The sequence below is a fragment of the Vulpes lagopus genome, chromosome 16, assembly GCF_018345385.1.
Source record: "Vulpes lagopus strain Blue_001 chromosome 16, ASM1834538v1, whole genome shotgun sequence".
In the NCBI taxonomy this organism is placed as follows: Eukaryota; Metazoa; Chordata; class Mammalia; order Carnivora; family Canidae; genus Vulpes; species Vulpes lagopus.
In genome coordinates this window covers 33,214,869-33,237,866 of record NC_054839.1, presented here as the reverse complement: position 1 = coordinate 33,237,866, position 22,998 = coordinate 33,214,869, and the positions used below count along the sequence as shown (strand labels likewise).

The 22,998-nt window shown below is 37.3% G+C and overlaps 1 long non-coding RNA gene across 1 annotated transcript in view; it reads left to right on the top strand.

The window, feature by feature from the left end:
• The window catches only part of LOC121476830, a 39,014-nt gene extending 17,930 nt beyond the window's left edge, over window positions 1–21,084 (top strand). Inside the window, exons 3-5 of the long non-coding RNA XR_005984044.1 lie at window positions 11,324–11,455; window positions 16,478–16,532; window positions 20,292–21,084. This is a non-coding gene — a long non-coding RNA (uncharacterized LOC121476830). The remainder of the gene's footprint in view (window positions 1–11,323; window positions 11,456–16,477; window positions 16,533–20,291) is intronic.
• The last annotated feature ends 1,914 nt before the right edge of the window (window positions 21,085–22,998 follow it).

The window sequence follows — 22,998 nt, the reverse complement described above, 5'->3', positions numbered from 1 at the left end:
CAGTTAGAGACCATATATCATAAGTTAAATACATCTTTTGTTTCTCACCTATCCTTCAGTATCAGTGTTTCATATAACCAGTTGTTCAGATATCCAAATTTCCTTTTTTTGATATAAGGTTTATCCCAAACTGCCTTACCCATGTTAAATTGCAAGAATGCTCTATATTCAATGAGACAAAAACTCACTTGTCTCTCTTTTTACTTCTATGATATTAAAGTGTCTCTAGTAATGATTTAGTTAAATAATATGAAATGTTCAGTAATGAAGTTCAGTAATGATTTAGTTAAATAATATGAAAGATAGGATAGTAGACTTTGCTGATAATTTAGTGAATTTTATAGCATCTCTCCCAAGAAAAACAGCATATCTCTCAAAATTTTCGGTCATCTGCATGGTTACACTTGATTCCTTTTGCTGCCTTAGTGGATCTAGAGAACTACTGTTTCCCTTGTTATTTCTATTTTCACGTCTGGGCTATTTAACTCTTCCCCATGTTCTATTTAATTGTTTCTTAATTTGAAATTAGTGTGATTAGTGACAGTTCTTGAAAATAATTCTGTTACAAGAGAAGAGTTTATGTTTTGGAAAATGTGTTCCACCCAACAAACTACAGATACTCATTATGAAACTGAATCTTATTGAATACTCACTGAAGTGTGTGTGTGTGTGTTGGGGGAGGTGCATTGCTGGGTATTATCATTCATGTCAGTTACTCAGAGACAAATAAAGGAAAACAGAACCAGTTGGTACCTGAGAAAGTGTGGGCTGCTTACAGATGTGCAAAAAAATTCACGCATAAAATAAATTGTTAATAAATGTAATTATTCCACTGCTTTTCCTTGTAAGTCCTTTCCTTAGGGAACTATGAAAAAGCCAGATGCCGATCTGGGAAATGTCCCAGAAATATTCTTTTGAAAAATATTAACTCCACTATGAAAGGTCTTGTCTAGAATTATATTGAAACTCAGCTCCCAATGACTATCAATGTTTAAAAGTAGCAACAAATTGGAGTAAATTGATTGTAGGGTGAGCATTTTACAATGGATTAGGAATAATGTGAGCTTTAGAGTTATCTTTTAATATTACCCCATTTCTAATGGCATAGATAGATCTCTTCTGGTGATTAGTGGTATAAATGCCTTCTGAGACCTCCTTCTCACTAGTTAAACATAACAGAGTGCTAATTGCATAGTTCTTGGCATTGAATGGCATTGTGCTACACTGCTTCTACTGGGGCAGCTGGTGTGGTTGGGAGGGAATGTCACCATTGCTGAACCCCTCAGATCCCCTGTGAATTGTCAACACCATCTTCTCTATCTGCTGGGGATTAGTGGAATTTGTAAATTTGATTTAAATTAAAGGGTGGAAAAAAAGAGGATATAATTTCTCCTCTCTTGCTAAATGGAGAAGGATTTTTGTGAGCACACTGCTACAATGGTGAATGTGGGTCAGAGGTAACCCTGAAACAAGCCTGCCATTTTATGGTAACTCAGAACTCAGTGGTTTTTTTTTTTATGGCAATTATAATATCAGGTTTAGTACTCTGACATAGTAAGAACTCATGTGTGTTTTTTGTGGATTAGGCTATTTTGAATTTTGAAAGAAGACAACGAGCTTACAAAATGGAATAAAATGGTAACATCAAACATGAGTGCCAGTGGAGCTTTTGGAGTGGGACTTTTAATCTAACAAGACTTAAGACTTTTGGTGACAGTGGATCTATGAACATTGAGACCAGATCTGTAGTGTTCACTATAGAAATTTAGTGTGTCTTAACTTTACACTAAAGGATAAAAATATAAAGAGTAGGCATGATGATATGTCTATAATATGGGGAATGATGATATGTCTAACTTTTTTTTCCATTATGCAAGAGAAACATTATGGCAAAGACCTTATGAAAACACTGAGAAAATTAGAGTAATGTTCACATAAAGTAAACCACCTGGTCCTTATTAAGAACTATCCACCCAGTAAATTATCTTTGGTTCTCTGTATTATAGTTGGTTAATGAAACAAAAGAGTTAATTAAATACATTTATAAAAGTGGCATTTGGATGATGAAGAAAGTTATATGTTCACATGTAATGAGTGATCTGAATCTGAAGAACACAGAGGATATTTTCACCATGTGGTGATTTAAACTATATCTGAATCCAGAACCCTGCTTAAAAGTATGCAGTGATAAAAAAAAAAAAAGCATGCAGTGAGTAATTTTAGTGATGGATGTCAATCCTGCTTAGTTAAGTAATCTATAACAACAGAAAATAATTGCGTATACTCAAAAGAGGTTCAAGCTTAGAGGGAGAGATTTTTAAACTACTGTACAACTACTCATACTTAGCAAGTAGGAAGGGGTTTAACATCAGGTGAATAAGCACTAGATGCTTCAATGACCTCGTGCAAATTGCTTGGTGGATAAACTGGAGCTAAGGGAGGGGATACATAAATTATGCTTCCTCTGAATTATCAGCCCAAATTGCAAAATATTTGTATACTGTAGAGATATTGGGCTAAGATTCCCAGAGTCTGCCCTTTCTGTGTTTCTATAGAACTTGCCATTGTAGACTTTGCCACAGAGAAATATTCTCAAACTGCTCACAGATCTTTATTCCCTAATGAGCCAGCACATGGTTCAAAGAAGGGTTTTTCTTGAATTTAATTGTATTCTCTACACTGGGCTCAGTGATTGATGTTTACAACATACACAATAGATGGCAGAAGGCCCAAATCCCTTCAAGCACTAAGATCTGTAATTCTAATGGAGAACTGATTTTGAACAATTCTGAAATACTTCAATTAATTATATGATTTGCAAAATTCTAATTTGAGATCAATCATTCTGAGAAAATTTATTAGGTCTCTAATGTGGATGAACCGAAGTATCTTTACTATCTGAAGTAGGAAGAACATTTAAATGCTGGTCCACAGATTGCACAGGTGGTGGAAGATTAAGATTATCATGTCATTAGGAGGGCCTGAGTGGGAAGAGCCACTTCTAGGAGCCTGGCAGAGTGCATGATAACATCAACTATTAGTTTATCTTAGGCAGATTATGTTTGAGATTTTGGCGTTACATCTAGGAAACAATTGAGAGCAGTTAGATTTATGGTACTTGATATTAGGGGGGAGGGGAGATACATTTAGCAATGTAAATAGAAGATCTATCCATGTATGTGTTTTACTTAAGGGCAGAAGAGACTAGAGTCACCCAAAAAAAAAGAATGTTTAAAAAAATGAAAAGAAGGAAAAAACTATAAAATAAGCAAAATTTCCCTTGCTGTTGAGAAACACTATGCGTATGAAATGGAGGGAAGGGATATGGAGAATGAGGTGCACACCACAGAGGTGGAAAGGTGTTTGCTACTGAGGGATGATGATGATGGTGGTGGTGGTGGTGAAGGAGACACTTGACTGTAGAAGAGACATCGTTTGACAAAAAACTGTTCTCGCATGCCACTCCCATGAACTCACTGCATCTCAGAGCAAATACAAGCAAACAGTGCTATTACTCATATTTTACAGATGAGGGACCATGGCTTGCTCAGAGTACCACCAATCAATAGTGGAGGATGCAGGATACAAATTCCAGCAGCCTGACTAGAGCCTAGAGAAAGAGAACTTGGGATAGAACTGCAGGGAAATTGGCTCTTTCCAGGATACAAGAGGTCACCAAATGCTCACATCAGGGCTTGTCATGGTATATCTTCTCTACATTCCTTCCAGCAGTCTCATCAGATCTAGTGGGCTGGCCCAAGGGGAGACAAGAGAACAAGAGTAGTAACTTCTCTCAGCACACACTGAGTGGGGTACATGGTGACTTAGGGAATCAGTCTCCCACCCAGAAACCATGGGGTGTTCAGTCCTGGGCCCAGCATGTTATTTATTCAGCACTTGGAAACGACTATAATTTTCTACCCAGAATTATTAAGTTTACTAAAAAAACTGACCATTTGTTTTCCTTCCCTAAACTGAACACTGAAAATATATTTAAAAACTGTTTCATTAGCAAAAGAAAAATGAGAAGAAGAGAAAAAGGAGAGCTAGATCCCCTTTTGCCTCTCTCCTTACCTTTGGCTAATAAGAGAACAGACTACATACATGCTAAATGTATTGCTACACTGAATCTTCCAGGCAAATGAGTAGGTGAGCACCAAAATGGACCTATGTACAAAAGAGCCACATGTTAATGCTGAGTGTAACCCAATGAAACCCTCAGGGGAAAGCAATAAAGGACAAAGGCTGATCACTACTTGTGAAATTGAAGCTCACTATGTAGATTGTCTACTCTGAGGGGTAAAGAGCTACATTTAAATTACCTTTATATTCATGACATCTACCAGCCTACCACAATTCTTAAAAAAAAAAAAAAAAGGAAACTGCCCCCAAAATCCCAAAGCTTACAAAAGAAGCTTGTTTTCCAGCGGGATCCCCTGTAATGCCAAAATTCTTCAGAGTACACTCAATGCAGCTGAGGAGAGAGATAGGATGCCCTGCAGGCCTTGCTTAGCCTCTGGCTTCAAACCCAGAAGCTCCACTTTTCTATCTTAACAGTTTACACTTAAATGACTAAAAATAATGATTATTGTCTTAGTTTGGGCTGTTATAATAGAGTACTATAAACTGGTGGCTCATAAAGAACAGAGATTTATTTCTCACAGTTCAGAAAGCTAGAAGTCTGAGATCAGGGTCCCACCACGGTTGTTGTGATGAAAGCCCTTTTCTGAGATACCCACTGCCAAAGTCTCATTGTTCATGTATGGAGGAAGGGGCCAGGGAGCTCTGTGGGGTCCTTTAATAAGGGTACTTAACCCATTCATTAAGAGTCTACCCTTATGACCTAATTACCTCCCAAAGGCCCCACCTCCTAATACCATCACATTGAGGGTTAGGATTTTAATATTTGAATTTGGGAGAAATATAAACATCCAGTCCATTGCAATCATGATGATGATAATGGCAATGATGATGATGATAATTAAAATCCAGTGCCTTCAAGCATCATATATCTTTGAAGACGCTTTTATCGTCTATTTTCATTACCTTGTAGAAGTAGTTGACAGAAATATTTACTAATCAGTGCTGTTCAATCAGATCATCTGAAGGTTGATGACAAATATCAGCTTAGATCACTTAGATTTGATTCAGATCTTTAGAAATAACTGAAGGTAATATTTTTACCTGGGACTTTCAAAAGACAACTGAAGGAATTATGGAGAAAAAATAAAATATTTCATAGTATGAACTTCAAAATTTACTTGCAGTTATTTTTTTAATTTAAATTTGATTTAATTAACATATACCGTGTTATTAGTTTCAGAGGTAGAATTTAGTGATTCATCAGTTGCATATAACACCCAGTGCTCATTACATCAAGTGCCCTCCTTAATGCCCATCACCCAATTACCCCATCCCCCCACCCACTTCCCCTTCAGCAACCCTGTTTGTTTCCTGTAGTTAAGATTCTCTTATAGTTTGCCTCCCTCTCTGCTTTCTTCTTTTTTTTTTTTTTAAGATTTTATTTATTTATTCATGAGAGACACACACAGAGAGAGAGAGAGAGAGAGAGGCAGAGACACAGGCAGAGGGAGAAGCAGGCTCCATGCAGGGAGCCTGACATGGGACTGGATCCCGAGTCTCCAGGATAACGCCCTGGACTGAAGGTGGCACTAAACCACTGAGCCACCAGGGCTGCCCACACTCTTTGTTTTCATCTTATTTTATTTTTCCTTCCCTTTCCCTTTGTTCATCTGTTTGTTTTTTAAATTCCACATATGAGTGAAATCATGGTATTTGTCTTTCTCTGAATGACTTATTTTGCTTAGCATAATACATTCTAGTTCCATCCACATTGTTGCAAATGGCAAGATTTCAGTTATTTTTTTTAAAGATTTTATTTATTTATTAAACACATGCACACACACACAGAGGCAGAGACATAGGCAGAGGGAGAAGCAGGCTCCTCACAAAGAGCCCAATATGGGACTTGATCCAGAACCCCGGAATCATGCCCTGAGCCAAAGGCAAATGCTCAACTGCTGAGCCACTCAGGTGTCCCAAGATTTCAGTTATTTTAAGTGTATTAGAATAAAAATGAGAAAAAGAAACTATACAAAAGGAAGGGTATGGTATAAGGCATCTGCCTTTAAAGATACCCAAATCCTATTTCTTGTTCAACTATTTAATAGATGAACCATGGGTCAGTTTAATAACCTCCATTTCTTTCTCTTTAAAAATGTTGACATGGGGTGCCTGAGTGGCTCAGTCAGTTACATGTCTGACTCTCAGGTTCTGCCGAGGTCATGATCTCTGAGTTGTGGGACTGAGCTCCCCATTAGGCTCCAAGTTCAGTGCAGTCTACTTGTCCTTTTCCCTGTGCTCTCTCTCTCTAAAATAAATAAATAAAATCGTTAAAAAAATAAAATGGTGACAATATTTATTTTCTGAAGTTGTGGGGATTAAATGAGGCATGCAGTTATCTCACATGATAGGCCTTCTCATTAGCTGTCATCACTTCCCACCTGTGGGCAGAGGTAGACAGGGTCATGTTTCTGTTCTGTTATGGCTTCTTTGTTGTGGTTCAGTGTCTATGATCTGCATCGGTCACTTCAACATGCTGGCTGCTACCTAAGTTGTACCAGTTCATGGCAACAATGTTAATATGCCAACATCGGGAAGCTTTCCTACTGGACAAATTTTGTCTGCAATTGGGCAATGTACTGGTTTCAAAATTCAGTTTTTCTACCTCTGTTATATAGAGTCCATCAATTATACAGCTCTTGCTCTTTTTGTCCCTAGTTCCCATTACACATATCCCAGTTTTCCTTCATATGCATTAGTATTTTATGCAACTCTTTCCAAGACTAATGGACATCATGCTCTCACCACTTTTGTTCAACATATTACTGGAAGTCCTAGCCACAGCAATCAGACAACAAAAAGAAATTTAAAAACTCCAAATTGCTAAGGAAGAAATAAAACTTTCACTATTTGCAGATGACATGATGCTATATACAAAAAACACTAAAAGACACCAAAACTACAAGAATAAATGAATTCAGTAATGTTGCACAATACAAAATTATTATACAGAAATCTGTTGCATTTCTATACATTAAGTGAAGTAACAGAAAGAGAAATTAAGAAAACCATCCCACTTACAATTGCATCAAAACTAATAAAATATCTAGAAATAGACTTAACCAAGGAGGTGAAAGATCTAGACTCTGAAAACTGTAAAACACTGATGAAAGCAATTGAAGACAACACAAATAAGTGGAAATATCTTCCATGTTCATGGACTGGAAGAACAAACATTGTTAAAATGTCCATCCTACCCAAAGCAATCTATAGATGTAATATATTTTTATCAAAATACCAACAGCATTTTTCACAAAGCTAGAAAAAATAATCCTAAAATATGTATGAAACCACAAAAGACCCCGTATAGCCAAAGCAATCTTGAAAAAGAAGAACAAAACTGGAGGTATCACAATTCCAGATTTCAAGATATACTACAAAGCTGTAGCAATCAAAACAATATGGTATTATCAGAAAAACAGACACAGATCAATAGAACAGAATAGAGAGCCCAGAAATAAACCACAATAATATGGTCAATTAATCTTTGACAAAGGAGGTAAGATTATGCACAGGGAAAAGACAGTCTGTTCAACAAATGGTGCTGAGAAAATGGGACAGTTACATGTGAAAGAATGAAACTGGACCACTTTCTTTCACGACATGCAAAAATGAACTAAATAATTGAATAAAGACCTAAATGTGAGGCCTGAAACCATAAAAATCTTAGAAGAGAGCACAGGCAGTAATTTCTTTGACATTTACTGTAGGAACATTTTTCTAGATATGTCCCCCGAGGCAAGAGAAACAAAAGCAAAATTAAACTATTGGGACTACATCAAAATAAAAGGTTTCTGAGGAGCAAAGGAAATAACAAAATTAAAAGACAGCCTAATGAATAGGATAAGATATTTGCAAATGAAATATCCAATATAGGATTAGTATCCAAAATATATAAAGAACTTATACAACTTAACACCAAAAGAATAACCCAAATTTAAAAATGGGCAGAAGACATGAATAGACATTTCTCCAAAGAAGATATACAGATGGCCAACAGATACATGAAAAGACACTGAACATCACTCATTATCAGGGAAATGGAAATCAAAACCATAATGAGATATCACCTCACACCTGTCAGAATAGGTAAGATCAAAAACACAAGAACGAAGAAGTGATGGCGAGGATGTGGAAAACAGGAACCCTTGTACGCCGTTGGTTGTAATGCAAACCAGTACAGCTACTGGGGAAAACAGTATACATGTTCCCCCCAAAATTAAAAATAGAACTATCATATGTTCTATTAATTCCGTTACTGGGTTTTACCTTACCCAAAGAATACAAAAACATTAATTCAAAAGATACAAGAACCCCTAAATTTAGTGCAGTGTTATTTATAATAGCCAAATTATGGAAGTGGCCCAAGTATACATTGATAGATCAGCAGATAAACAGAGGTGGCATATAGATATGTGTGTGTGTGTGTATATATACACACACACACACATATCTGCTTATCTATCAATGTATACTTGGGCAATATGTATATATATATATGCATATATATGCATATATATATATATTACTTACCTATAAAAAAGAATGAAATTTTTCCATTTGCAACAACCTGGATAGGTCCAGAGGGTATAATGCTAAGTTAAATAAGCCAGTCAGAGAAAAACAAATACCATATGATTTCACTAATGTGTGGAATTTAAGAAACAAAACAAAGAAAAAAAAAGAAACAACAAAAAATCAGACTCTAACTATAGAGAACAAACTGATAGATATCAGAGGGAAGGTGGCTGGGTAGATGGGTGAAATAGTTAAAGAGGATTAGAAATATACTTATCATGATGAGCACTGAGTAATGCACAGAATTGTTGAATCACTATATTGTATACCTGAAACTAATATAATGCCGTACGTTAACTATACTGGAATTAAAATTAAAAGAAAGAAAAAATTGCTTAGGCATTACTAACTTTCATACTAGAAGCCAAATTAGGGGGGATCCCTGGGTGGCTCAGCGGTTTGGTGCCTGCCTTTGTCCCAGGGTGCGATCCTGGAGGCCCGAGATTGAGTTCTGCGTAAGGCTCCCTGCATGGAGCCTGCTTCTCCCTCTGTCTCTGTCTGTGTCTCTGCCTCTCTCTCTCCCTCTCTCTCTCTCTCTCTCTCTAAGTCTATCATGAATAAATAAATAAAATCTTAAAAAAAAAAGAAGGCAAATTAGGTCATATCCTACTAAGGTTATACTGCTATATGGAAAAGACTTTCTCTACAGAAATACAATAAAATAATCTCAATGAGGCTGAAATATATATTTATTGAGCACCCTCATACTCATAGTGCCTGCCACTAATAAACACTTTCAGATACATTTAATCTAATTTATTAATCTCATCATTTAATCTAATCTATTCTTAGATTAGACTCACCAATCTTTACAACCATTTCAGACTGTGTACATTGTCTTCCATGAGCTAATTCTTACGCGTGTAAGAGCCACATATGTTGAAGACACAGCATTAGCTGGGCGGGGGTATTCTAGCTCAGAAAGGACTGTGGCTTATTTTTATGAAAGACAGTAAAGTTGTTACCAGTTTTTTGCTCTTTTGAAATTTTCTTTCATATGCTCAATGGAGAAATATATTTAGAAATCAAGAGGAAAGCCTGGTAATTCATTCCATATTCACATAATTTGTTCAAATTGTCTCCTCAAAAATCAACAACAAAAATGTTTTAATATCAGGCCTCTGCAATTTTTCACCCTTAAAGTCATTAGCGTGGTTCAAAGATTCCCAAGGTAAAGCTATCCAGGCAAAAAACAGATTTTTTTTTTCATTTGTTTTTCCTTGACTTTCCCCCCAAGTCCTTCCTACAGAATTCAAGCTCTCAATGAACAATTCTCCTTGTCAAAAACAGGCAGTCCTCCTCCCCACTTGCCTATCTTCATTTGGGGACCTCCAACAGCCTTATTGTTAAAGGCTACGTAATTTGGTCCTACTGGGCATTCTCTGCATGAGATTTAAGAGAAGCAGAAAGATCTAGCCTGTCATGAATCACCTTACCCTAAAATCCAGCCCAGAAGCCAGATTCCCTTGCTCCAGGCAAAGTGGCCTTCCTCCATCAGTACAGTTCAGAGGGAGAAGCTCCTGAGAGTAAGGGAGACATAAAGACGGCAAACAAATCCTAGAAGCATAATTATTGAAAGGTTAAATGAAATTCTCTCTTCTTTTCACCCTTAATCCTATAAGAAGTTGCATTTGGACCTGAACAAGTGTTTCTACTCTTCCAAAACACAGCGTACTAAAGGAGCCTTTGTTTCATCCATGTCAACCTGTGCTTGGTGAGAAGGTTGCTTGTGTGACCACTCAAGCTCTATTTAAAAGAATCTTGAATAGCCAGAAACTCGGAAGTTCCTAGAGTAATTGGGGCTGCAAGAAACAGGATGATGAAAAAAAATTGCCTTCAAAGTTCTCAGCTGCTTCTCGCAGAAGATGAATGTAGTTTTAAACTTGCCTCTTTCTTATTTCTTAGCTAGAATGGGCCAGCAAGGGACCTGGAGATACTCTGGGGGACAAGAAGGCATCTGCTTACCCCCCACTTCTTGGGGGATTTAGCTTAAGATTCAGAAAGCATTTGTTTCTCTCACTTCAAATACTGTATTTTTTTTTTTTAACTTTTAAAACAGTGATCTTGACTTGGCTTGTTTAAGAAGGTTCTTTTTCCATTTAGTTTGCTACCTAAGAGATTGGAAGAGGCAGCTGTTTTGATGAAAATTAGAAGAAAACCTTTTCCCCAAATAGAAGAAGCCAAGAGGAAAAAATAGGACTTCTTGACATTCCATGCTGTAATTGTTACATGGTATAACCGGAAGAGGAAATGGCCCTATAAATACTTGTAGCTTATTCAAGCCCAGAATACATCACAAACCTGTACAAAAGAGGTAATAACATATTAGGAAACAGGCAACCAGTAAAATTTGCTCTGTTTATTGGGGTTTAAAGAAAGCAGGATTAGAAACAGGAGGGGATAGGAGTTTAGGCCTGAAGCAATAGTGTTTATACCAGTGACAAAAATCAAACTTTACCTTTGCACTGGGATTTGCACCTCACTAAATCCATATAAACCTTCTCTCAGGGGCCCCAGCCCAATGTGTATTTCACATCCACAACTAGACTGATGGATGGCAGGCAAACAGGCAATATTTTGTGAATTTACTGTCTCTCACCAGGATGCTGGAAAGACTTGTTTTTTGGCTTCTTTTTCAAGAGAAGGATGATAATTCTTGGGACCTGGAATGGAGACTTCAGGGCAGCCTGATCAACATTCTTCATTTCCTGATCTGGATCCAGAATATCTTCAGGTACGTTTAACTGTATACCTGGCACCTACTACATGCCTTATACATCTCACATCATTGAATCCTCTCCACAATCCTGAGGAATAGTTACAAATTTCTACAGATTTACAGATGAGAGAATTTACGAGCAGAGAAATTAATTTAGCCTACCCAGGGGCATTCAACTAGAATGCAAAGGACGGAAAGCAATCCCGAGTTGGCTTGATGCATGCTCTTCTTCCCACACTCTGAGTTTAAAGTCACCCACAAGATAGGATTTGAGGGTCTCCAAGAGGTTTTTCTCAGGAATACCTGCATCATGCTTGATTTTCAGTAGTGTGTACTCTGGTTTTCCCTCTCAGCATTGCGATGAGCCCAGCTGTTTTCCCTTCCAGCTGGTGGTGATCTGGTCACGCTGTGCGTGACCAACTCCAGGGGGCACCGTCTGCACAGCCTGTAGCAGCCTTGTTGGTCACACTAAATCCTTCCTATGCTTCTCTTTTAAATGGCTCCAATTTGTGGCTGTTGTGATTTTCTCTTTCCTATGTCAAATCTGAAGCTACTTTGGCACGTGACCTTGGCCTGCTTTTCAGCGCTATCAGTTTCTATTATTGTAGTTCAACTCCTGGAGGGGAGCTGTAACATAGATCAGTAGTTCTTGATACAAGAGGGTAAATGTGCCTATAGGACAATGTGGTGGGGAAGGAAGCTGTTTTTCGCAATGATCTTTTCCTTTTTTCCTTTCCTTTCTTTTCTTTCTTCTTTGAGACTCTTTTCATAGTTCTTCCACTCCCCAGTGACACTGGAAACTTTTTTGCCTACCCCTCTGCCTACCCACAGGCTTGTTTTGAGAATTAAACAAGATAACAGATGCGTAAAGACTCTGAATCAAAAAACCACTCAAAACTATCTTAAACATAGCCATTATCTGCATCTTTCAGAAGCACAGTTCTGATCATGTCCATCTCTCTGCTTACAGACCTTTGAAGATTACCTATCACCTGCTAATAAGTTTAATGCCCGAGCCTCAAATTTGGTAGCCTGCATCCTCTGGTCCCCTGATTTCTGATTGCTTCCACTGTTCCAGTCACTTATTCATCTGCTTATCCAGTCCAGGATAAGAGCATTCCTTTTCTTATCCTGAGTTTTTCTACTCCCGTGTTTTTGTTTATGCTGTTCTCTGACTTGAGAACAATACCATCCAAGAGCACTTTCTGCAATAACAAAAATGATATGTACTACCCAACATGGTAGCCACTAGCCCCCTGTGGCTGTTGAGTACTTATGTATATTGGCTAGGGTTACTGAAGAATTCATTTAAAAAAATTAATTAATTTAAACCTAAATTTAAGTAGCTATATGTGACAAGTGGTTGCCATGCTGGACAGCTGGACCTAAATGTTCTCTATCATTTCTCACCCAAATAATATTCGTTTATCAATATCTAGCTCATAAGCTGCTTCATCCTCAAAGCCTCCATTTGTACCCTTACCTGTCATCTTCCTTTTCTCCTTCAATCTAACTCCACTGAGGCCTGAGCTTGTCATTTGAATTCTGGATTTTTCTCTTATCTCATCTTCCCTACTATGTGGATAGGCTCCTCCTAGTAGGACCCAGTTTTGTTCAGCGTTGTTCCTAGAACACTGACTGCTAGAGCCAACAAACATTTGCTGAGAGGCTGACACTGCCCACCCGGAATGAGAGTCACTCAGTCACCGCAGCGACCAGCCAGGTGGGAGGCCCACCCATCTTCGCTGAGTGCATGCTGCCTATCAGGCTCTGTGCTCAGCACAGGATCCATGTGAAGTCTCAGAGTTTGAATAATTAACCAAAGAATCGCTGAGACCACCTGATCCTTGGCCTATGAACGCATTCTTTTGTTTTTCTAATCCTATTTTTCAGTACTTAAAAAAAAAAAAAAAAAAAAAACCCAACAAAAAACCCTCTGCTCACTGATCTCATTGTGACCAACATTCTGGAGTCCCAGCTCCCTGTTTGCTAGGCACAGGGCATGGTGTTGGCAGAGCTCCCAGAATTCAGGGGAGAGGGACCAGGGAGACAACTCCAGACATCACATGCAAAACAAAGGTGGCACATCCGCCTTGTCCCTGTGCCTCCTCAGACACAGAAAGCCCTCCCAGCCCTTTCCAGCAAGTCGGCCTCCCCAGGAGCTACAGGGTGGAGCCCCCCAGGAGCCCGCAAAGGAGGGGAAGACGATGAACAGTCTGACTTGTAAATGTCCTGCCTTCCTGGCAGCAACGTCTGAAAGCATAGACCTTCCGCAGATGGGGCGCATTTGGCAAATGTTCAGGCGCGCGGCATTTCAATTGCTGAAATTTCTTTTTGGAACTCTGTAACTCTGTTCCCCAGGGCAGGGGAAATGGGGCGGGGGTGAACAATTAGATGCTGGCACAACCCCCAGCGGCTCACCGACGCCTGGCCGCGCGCCCCTGTGGACTGTCAGAGCCTGCGGCGCGAGGTGCTCCTGTCACCGTCGTCCCTGGGGCGGGGGCCCTGCCAGCGCCCAGCCCCGCGGGGCCCGGGGCGCGCGAGGGGGAGGCGCGGAGCCGGGCTGCAGCGAGGCGGCCAGCGCAGGGGAGGGCCGGGCAGCAATGAAGTCAGAGGCACAGCAGCGACTGCAGCTGAATCAATTTGGAGATAAAAATAGTGCCTGCCGCCCCTGCTTCTGCAGTGATTTCATAAAGGTCTCAGCTGCGTTGGAGAGAAAGCCAGCATGTGTGTCCCTACCTCCTCTCCAAAGTGGCGAGAGGAGCAAAATAGCAACCACAACCCCAAAGCTGTTTGCCTTCATCTTCTCCCCCTTTCTCTGTTTCCCTGTCTCCCATTCTCTCCCTGAGCCCCCAGAAGTGCCTCTTGGCTCACCTGTTCTCCTTATTAGATAATTAAAGCCAGGCACAAAGAGAGGAGATCTTCAGAGGGTGAAAAAGATATAGGGCTCCCAGACATTCATCATGAATCCAGATGGCACTACCCACCCCACCCCCCCTTTCCGGGACTTTCACTCTTCCCTCCCCCCAGACATCAATTGAGATGACTGACCACTCTAAAGAATGAAGCTCTTTATCAGACAGGAGGTTAAAATCCTTTTTTAAAAATGGGTACCACGAAATCAAACCTACCTAATATTTCCATAGGTGAACTTTCCTTCCTGAGCATTCAGAGAAAACAAAACCTGGGATTGCCAATTAGTGTGACTGTCCCAGGAGATGCAGATTTAGGGATCAGTTTCTGTGACTGATGTGAGAAACCTCTCTGGAATTAGATCTGAAAGGAACGTGGAGTGAATAGAGCTTCGGCACTTTGCAGAGTGATTATCCCTGCAGTGCGGGGAGGTAACCTTTCTGCTGCTACATTCTGACATTTTCATCGAGGCAAATGCATCATTGGTAATTGCACCTGAGTGTCAAAGCCACTTGATGTGTGTGTTCCAACTAAGGTATGAATGAGGACTTTAGCATTAAGGGATGGGAGGCAAAGAAGAAGTGCAGACAAATTATAGGAGAGGAGATAATGGAATTGGCCATGAAAAGTAACGGCTTGGATTGATGTTTCTTCCTTCACACTCCTGCAAAACGAGTGTGTTCGGATTAAATAACACATTGCTTCTGAAAGTGCCTAAACTAGTGTCTTGCTCTTAAAGACATTACTTAATAACTACCATCTTATATGCTTTCAAATTGAATATGCTTATATGTCCCTCAAGAGGAAATGTAAAACTAGTAATATTTTAATGAAGCCAAGAAAATCAATGGTGTCACGTATAGGCAAAATGTTCAAAGGAGAATCCTCACATACTCCTATTTTCCTCTGATTCTTTTATGTCAGGCAAACTTGAGCCATAGTCATTTAACTCAGTAGGTATTAAATACCTGATCTAGAGTCATAATAAAGACACAGGACCCAAACTGTGAAGCCAAAAGTGAATATCAGGTTGTTGATCTTACACATAACTCAGAAATAATTTCATCATTCTGTTAGAAGGAAAAAATAGCTCCTGTCAGAGAGAGGAATATAATATTGCCAAACTCTTCAATTTGGCAAATACAGCAAACTATTAGTCAACCACACGGGGAATCTGGCTTTCTCATAGGGACCTATTGTTTATAGAAATATCACAGCTGAAAAATAAGCAAACATTCTCCCTGAACTACTGTGATATAATTCACATGGGTGTTTAAGGATTTTTACAACCATTGAGGGAAAATCTATGGAAAATTTAAAATAATTACAAAGATCCCTTTTGGTGCTTCTGAAAATTTTGATGCCCTTTGAATATCCTGATGACTGTTTTCCCACTGACAAACAAAGACATCTGAAGCAAAGCCAGTTTGTGCTGTGTCGGGTCCCTAATACAAATTAGTGAAAATAGAACAAGCTTAGATTGAATGAAATGTACTTGATAAAAATAAATCAAGATTTGAAATATAATTGCACCTTGCTTATTTTCTTATAAATAAATATTTTAAAATCTGAAATACTGAATTTTATGACTATTCAAAATACAGCTGACAGTTTTACAGACCATTTTAGGAGTACTCTGGGACCTCCTGCTTCTGGTTGCATTAGGACACAGCCAAAGCTACTTGACTTGCAATGTGTTTGTTTGTTGCTAAGTACAGTTAGAGGAGGCTGGAACATGCCAAAAGATTCAATATGAGCAGTAAAGTTGTGTTAGTCGCTGTTATGGATCTGTCTTCTAAACTTGCAAAAGAAAAGATGTAAGCATGTTCTTTTCAGTCCCCATTATTAACCAGGGCCTTCACTATAAGGCTTATATAGTGATACAAATGCCCAGGTTTACCTGACAAAGGTTAGAAGTGAAAAGAACCAAGGAAAACAGTTGAGAACAGAAATACTCCAGATATCTTGTTCTGGCACTATGGCAAGATGGGATAAAGTAGACCGTTCTAACACACAGATAGGCTACAAAGTATATCCTCATTTCTCTCTCTTTCTCTGACACATTATCTATCTATCTATCTATCTATCTATCTATCTATCTATCTATCTATCCAATCTCAAAAGAAATGAAAGAAATCTTCAGATGCCAGAAGCAAGGAGGAAACCCAAAGCTAAAGAGGTAAGTCCTACACTGCAGTAGCTTTGGGGATATGAGATCCAAACAGATTTTATTGTCCAAGTAGGGTCAAAGGCATAGCAATAGACATGGGCAAAGAAAGAGGATGGAAATCATGTTACTGCATAAGACCAAGATTTTGGCAGTGGTTGCCTTTTCCATGAAAGGGGATTAGAGAGACTGTCCCCTCTGGACCAAGGAAAGTACCTGGAGTGAGACGTTGAAATAACAAGGCTCGATAGAATCATCAAAGCTTTTATATTACCTCCAAGCCATTTGATGTAGTACTTTTGATTTATGAAATTAACAAACAAAAAATACTGATTGATAATACCCCTACTGTAGTACAAAACAAAACATAGCTCCATAGGAATGCTATGTAAGGATTTTTCTATGGACCTTCTTTGGAAAATACATCTGCAGGAGATAAGAATCTACCTGTCAATGAGTTGGAAGATACAGAAATTACAAGAAGGAAAAAAATAGGATAAATATCATAAATCATGGACAGATTACCATAAAAAATACACAGAATTTTAAAAATAACTCCAAGAAATGGAAGTCATTGAAATGATAGCAAGGAATGTGTTCACATGTTTCACACAGCTAAACTGAAAAACAGACTTGAAAAACTAAATAGAATTTAGTACACAGATAAAGAAATAGAACATTTAAGATGTCAAAAGTCATGGGAGACAGAATAACTAAAATTGGGGTTCTAAAAGGAGAGAAGAGAGAAAATGTGGTAAAGACAGTATTCTGTGACGTAATGGTAAGAAGTTTTCCAGAATTAATGAGACATGAATTATCATATTGATGAAGCTCTCTTAATTTATCTGAAAGATAAATTAAAACAAATGCATACCTAGACTTCTATTAGTAAAACTTCCAAACAATAAAAAAAGACAAATAAAACAAATCTTATGAGCAGTTCCTACACTCCCTTCTCCCCATCCAGAAGTATACATTACAGAACATGGGTAGGGCAATGTAAGAAAGGAAAATTGTGGACCAATATCATTTATAATCATAGATACAAAAATAATAAAATATTAGCACACCAAATATAACTGAAATATTTACCCAATGAATGAAAGAATAGTTTAATGTCTATCTATTAATATAATTCATCACAGAGATAATATTAACTGAGTAAAAAAGAAATAGAAAATTAAATAGTTGTAGAAAAAGTACATGTAAAACTCCATCCCAATTCATGATATAAATTCCAAGTACCTTCCTTAACCTTCCAAGTACCTTCCAATACATTCATTACAAGGAACATTATATTTAATGATGAAAGGTTAAAAGCACTTCATTTAAAGTAAGGGCTGTGACAAGGATACCTGTTTTTTCTCCTATTCTCCTATTTTCTCCGTTCAACATTTTATTGGAGATTATAAACTGTGCAATAAGACAAAAAAATAAAGGAATAAAAAAAGAAAAAAGGAGTATTATAAGAACTGTAAAGAATAAAATAAAATAATTTGTTACAGATAAGATTATCCATAAATAAAGTCAATATAAGAAAATATTTCAATCCATGCTAATAATAGTGTTCAGAAAGTTTGTTGAAGTAAATCTCAAGATGGAAATTTGGTACATAGCATTCTATTAAAGAATTTAATGATCTCATCCTTAATAACAACAAAAACATCTAAGGTACTCAGGAATAAATGTAACAAAACACATGCAAAATTTTTATGAAAAATGTTCTCAAACTTGAGAGGTAAATGTATATATCCACACATACAGATACACACTCAGTCAATATTATAGAGAAGTCATTTCCACTGATTTAATCTACAGATTTAATTTACTTCCAATATAAATTCCAACAAGATTTTATTTTTTGAAAATTTGGTCAGTTTATTGTAATATTCACATAGAAAAATAAATGGCCAAAAATTGTGAAAAACAATTTAAGGAAAAATAAAATGGAAGAGCTCCTGCTCTCCTGTAGAGATGAAAAATCTTTGCCACTAGAATGATTTATACTCATTGATATTGGCACAGTGTCAGATAAATATAAAAGTAGAATGAAATATGAGCATAGAAACAGACTAAGGCACATAAGAAACTTATTAAATGACAAATGTGTCATTACAATTCAATGAGGAATGAATAGGCTATTAATTGGAATATGTTGGGACAATTGGCTATCCATATGGATGATAATAACATTGTATCAACATACTATAAACAAAAATAAACTCCAGATGCATAAGATACATAAAAGGAAAAAAAAATTTTAATTAAAAAAATTGGAGGATGATTTAATGATACAGAAGTATGGAAGATTTCCTAAGCAAGCCAAAAACCAGGAAAACATAAATATTGATTAATTAGACTTCATTCAAAACATTCTGCACTAAAAAGATAGCAAAGTTATTTTTTAAGCCACAGACAGAAAATGTATTTGCAACACCCATAAATGACACAGTATTAGTTTTTAGAGCATACACATAAGTTCTACAAATCAGTTAGAGAAGGATAAACAATCCAATGAGATACAGACAATAAAAATGAAAAGATAATTCCCTGAGGAAAAAATCTAAATAGCCAACATATATGAGAAAAGATGCTCTACTTCTCATCAGGGAATTCAAATTAATATAATCATGGGTTTTTATTTCACATGCATCCAGTTGGCAAAAATGAAGAAATCTGTTAATATCAAATATTGGTAAGGATGAAATAGGAATTCTCCAGTATTATATATAAATGGAAAACCATTGTATGGTCAGGCTCACAGCAGGAAACAGATGGCACACTCTGAAGAAATAATTAAAGAGGAGTTCGGTGAAGGACTAGGACTATTTACAAAGTTGAAAGTAAGGGTTAAGAGACGTTGACAAGGGATGGTGAAGCACTATGGGGTTAGTAATGGTAGGAAGCTGTTACTACCTTTAGGCCTGAAGGATAATGACGGGGACAGCTGTCTTTTTAGTAATGAGTCACCCAGCTAAAGCAGACATTGATAACCATGAACCTATGGTCATGGAAACCAAGTTGATACTGCTCATAATGGTTAGTATTCTGGTCACAGAGCAGTGTGGGAAAGAAAGGACATTGTTAGGGAGGGGAGATAGAAAATATCCAGCACAACCACAGTGTAGAGAAATGTGGTAATATTTAGTAGCTTTGAATATATGCACATCCTATAAGCTACAGTACTATTTCTAGGTATGTACTCAAGAGATTCTCTAGGTATATACTCAAGAGACTCTCATATGGACAAGAAAACATGATCATTCTTGCACGCTGAAAAATAGTTTATAATAGAAAAGAATTTTGCAACAATCCTATTGTGCATTAACAGAAAATTGGGTACGTATTTTATATATATAAATATATATTTGTATATAATGTTTATAAATATATATTTACATAATATATAAAAATATTTATATATTATATATATAGCAGAACACTATATAGTTATAAGCATGAGGGAACTAGAGTTACATTGTAAACATAGGTAAATCTAAAATAATGCTCACTTGAATAAAGCAAATTGCAAAAGGGTACAACTTAAAATTATACAATTTAGATACATTTTCCTGAAAAAGCACTAAAAAACCCTTTTCCTTTTTCATGGAAACATGTAGGGGTAGTAAAAGAGTAAACTCCCATGTAAGAAGGGAACACACCAACTTTGGGATAGTAGTTACCTCTGGCAAGGGAATGGAAACAGAAGCATGTAGGGGAATTATCTCCATTTGCATCTAATAATGTGTTTGTTTGTTTTTTTTTTTTTAGATAAAGAGATATGGAGAAAACTGCTACAAACTTCCAAGTACAAGTCTATCTGTAGATATGTTTTCAGTTCTTTTCTCAGGAGTAGGATTGCCAAGTTTTATAATAAGGTTAACTTTATAAAGAATGCTGATTTTTTTCAAAGTGTACACTTTTACCTTCCTGCTAGCCTTGCTATAGTTGCTGCATATAAATGTAACACTTGGTATTGTCAGACTTTTTTTAATTTAGACATTCTATCAGTAGGAGAATGTATGTAGAGTGGTATCTTATGGTTTTAATAGCTATGTGCCTATACTAATGATGCTGAGTATCTTTTCATTTTCAGTTTGTGAATCTTCTTTGGGAAAGTTTATTCAAACTGTTTGCTCATTCCCCTCTCCCCATATCCCCACCATGAGTTGTCTTTTTCAGTTATGTTTTTTTTACATTTTAGGTAAAAATCATTTATTAGATATATATTTGCAAATATTTTCTTCTAGCCCATGACTTAAGAAGACCAATGATAGCTAGGAGCTAGGGAGGTAGGAGAGAATGGCCTGTAAAAAGCATTAAGGAAACATTTGTAAGGGGACTGGAAATGTTCCATATTGGATTATGGTGGTGATTGCATGATGGTATATATTTGTTCACACTTATCTAAATGAATACTTAATATTTATTAATTCAAATATATATAAATTATGCTTTAATGAAGTCACCAAATAAAAGTCTTAGCATGTTATACATTAGTGTTATATTGACCTTTGTACTTTTTTTTTTACAAGTTTGAATTATTTTGTAATTTCTAAGTATGGGAAAAAATAAAAAAAAATATCTCATTATAACTTGGTAAATCTGGCTTCTTTGATGAACCATTGATTCACTGGGAAAACTAATCTGGAGTGAAAATTATCAGTGAAGATTACTAAAATGAGAAGCAGACCCATCCTTTCAATATATGAAAAGCGTACTTGTTCTATTCAGATTCTGGAATCTACAAGCTTCTGGACATTAATTTATCAATTAATTACACATGAACTAAGAGGAAGTTTTGCTTCACTGAAGGGATGGCAAAGCTACAAAACATCATGTACAAAGTGCTATATGAACCTTCATAGACATTTCCACTTGGTGAGAACATTTTAGGCTTCCTGGCTGCTTTGGTTAAGGAAGTTCTTTAAACATATTAAACTGATTATCTGATTTGCAAAGAGGAATGAGAAGCATTGGGTGGACATTCCCATTCCAAAAGGAAGAAATAGAAAATAAGAAAGGAATGGTGATTCCCAAGCAAGTCCAAAACCTCACAAGGCAAAGTATCTTAGTTTTTAATGCTTAAGAATAGTCTTTGGTTTCTTGTCCCAGCTTCCAGACCCAAGAGTAGGAGTGGGAGAGGGGTCATTCTCAACACACTGCTGGAGGTAGCAGTTGTACCTCCAAGACCGTAGCACAGCACTACATCCAAGTATCAGGCATAGACCATCTATCCCTGTTGAAACTTAGGCAATAGCCCCACCCTTTGAAACTGAGGAGGTGGTCCTCATGATCTCTGAATCATCTTTGGAGTCATTCTTCTCTTTTCTTGAAAAACCATGTATATTTGCAACAAAATGGTTCTATGGTCTCAGAACTCTACCCATTAAACAGTTCCAAAGCTGCCTCACATATTTAGGTCTTTGTTACAGCACTCGACTCTCAGTATCAAAATCTCTTAGTCAGCTTGGGCTATCATAACAAATACCATAAATAAACAATTGACTTAAGCAGCAGAGTTCTGGAGGCTAGAAGTCTGAGGTCAAGGTGTTGTTAATGTATGTTTTCTGCTGAGGGCTCTCTTCCTGACTTACAAGTGGCTGCCTTCTTGGTGTGTTCTCACATAGCAGAGAGAGAGTGTGCAAAGTCTCCAGTGTATCTTCCATAAGGACACTAATCCTATCAGGATCCTGAAGGTATCATCTAATTACTTCTTTATTCCAAGTACAGTCTCATTGTGGGTTAGGACTTGGATATATCAATTTTTTGTAGGGGTGGAGTGGGGGGAGGGACACAATTCAGTCAATGACACTAAGGTTTTATAAGATTTAAAGAGAGCTCAGTTGGATAAGCATCTGACTCTTGGTTTGGCTCTGGTCATGATCTCAGGGTTGTCAGATTCAACCCCACATTAGGCTCTGTGCTGGGTGTGGAGCCTGATCAAGATTCTATCTCTCCCTCTCCCTCTGCCCCTTCCCTCATTCACACGAGTGTGCACTCTCTCTCTCCCTAAAATAAATAAATCTTTTTTTTAAAATAGAGCCTATCTTTATGTTATAGGCTCTATTTAAGTGGATTTTACTTGGTTAACATACAGTGCAATATTGGTTTCTGGAGTAGAATTCAGTGATTCATCACTTACATACAACACCCAGTGCTCATCACAAAAAAATGCCCTCTTTAATACCCTTCAGCCATCTATCCCATCCCCCCACCCACTTTCCTCCATGAACTCTAAGTTTGTTCCCTATCATTGAGTCTCTTATAGTTTATTCCCTTCTTTCCCTTTCCCCCACCGTTTTCATATTTTGTCTGTTTTCTTTCTTAAATTACACATACGAATGAGATCATAATATTTTTGTTTTTCTAACTGACTTATTTCACTTACATAATTTACTCTAGCTCCATCAAGGTTGTTACAAATGGCAAGATTTCGTTCTTTTTTATTCCATTATATGCATTATACATATATAAT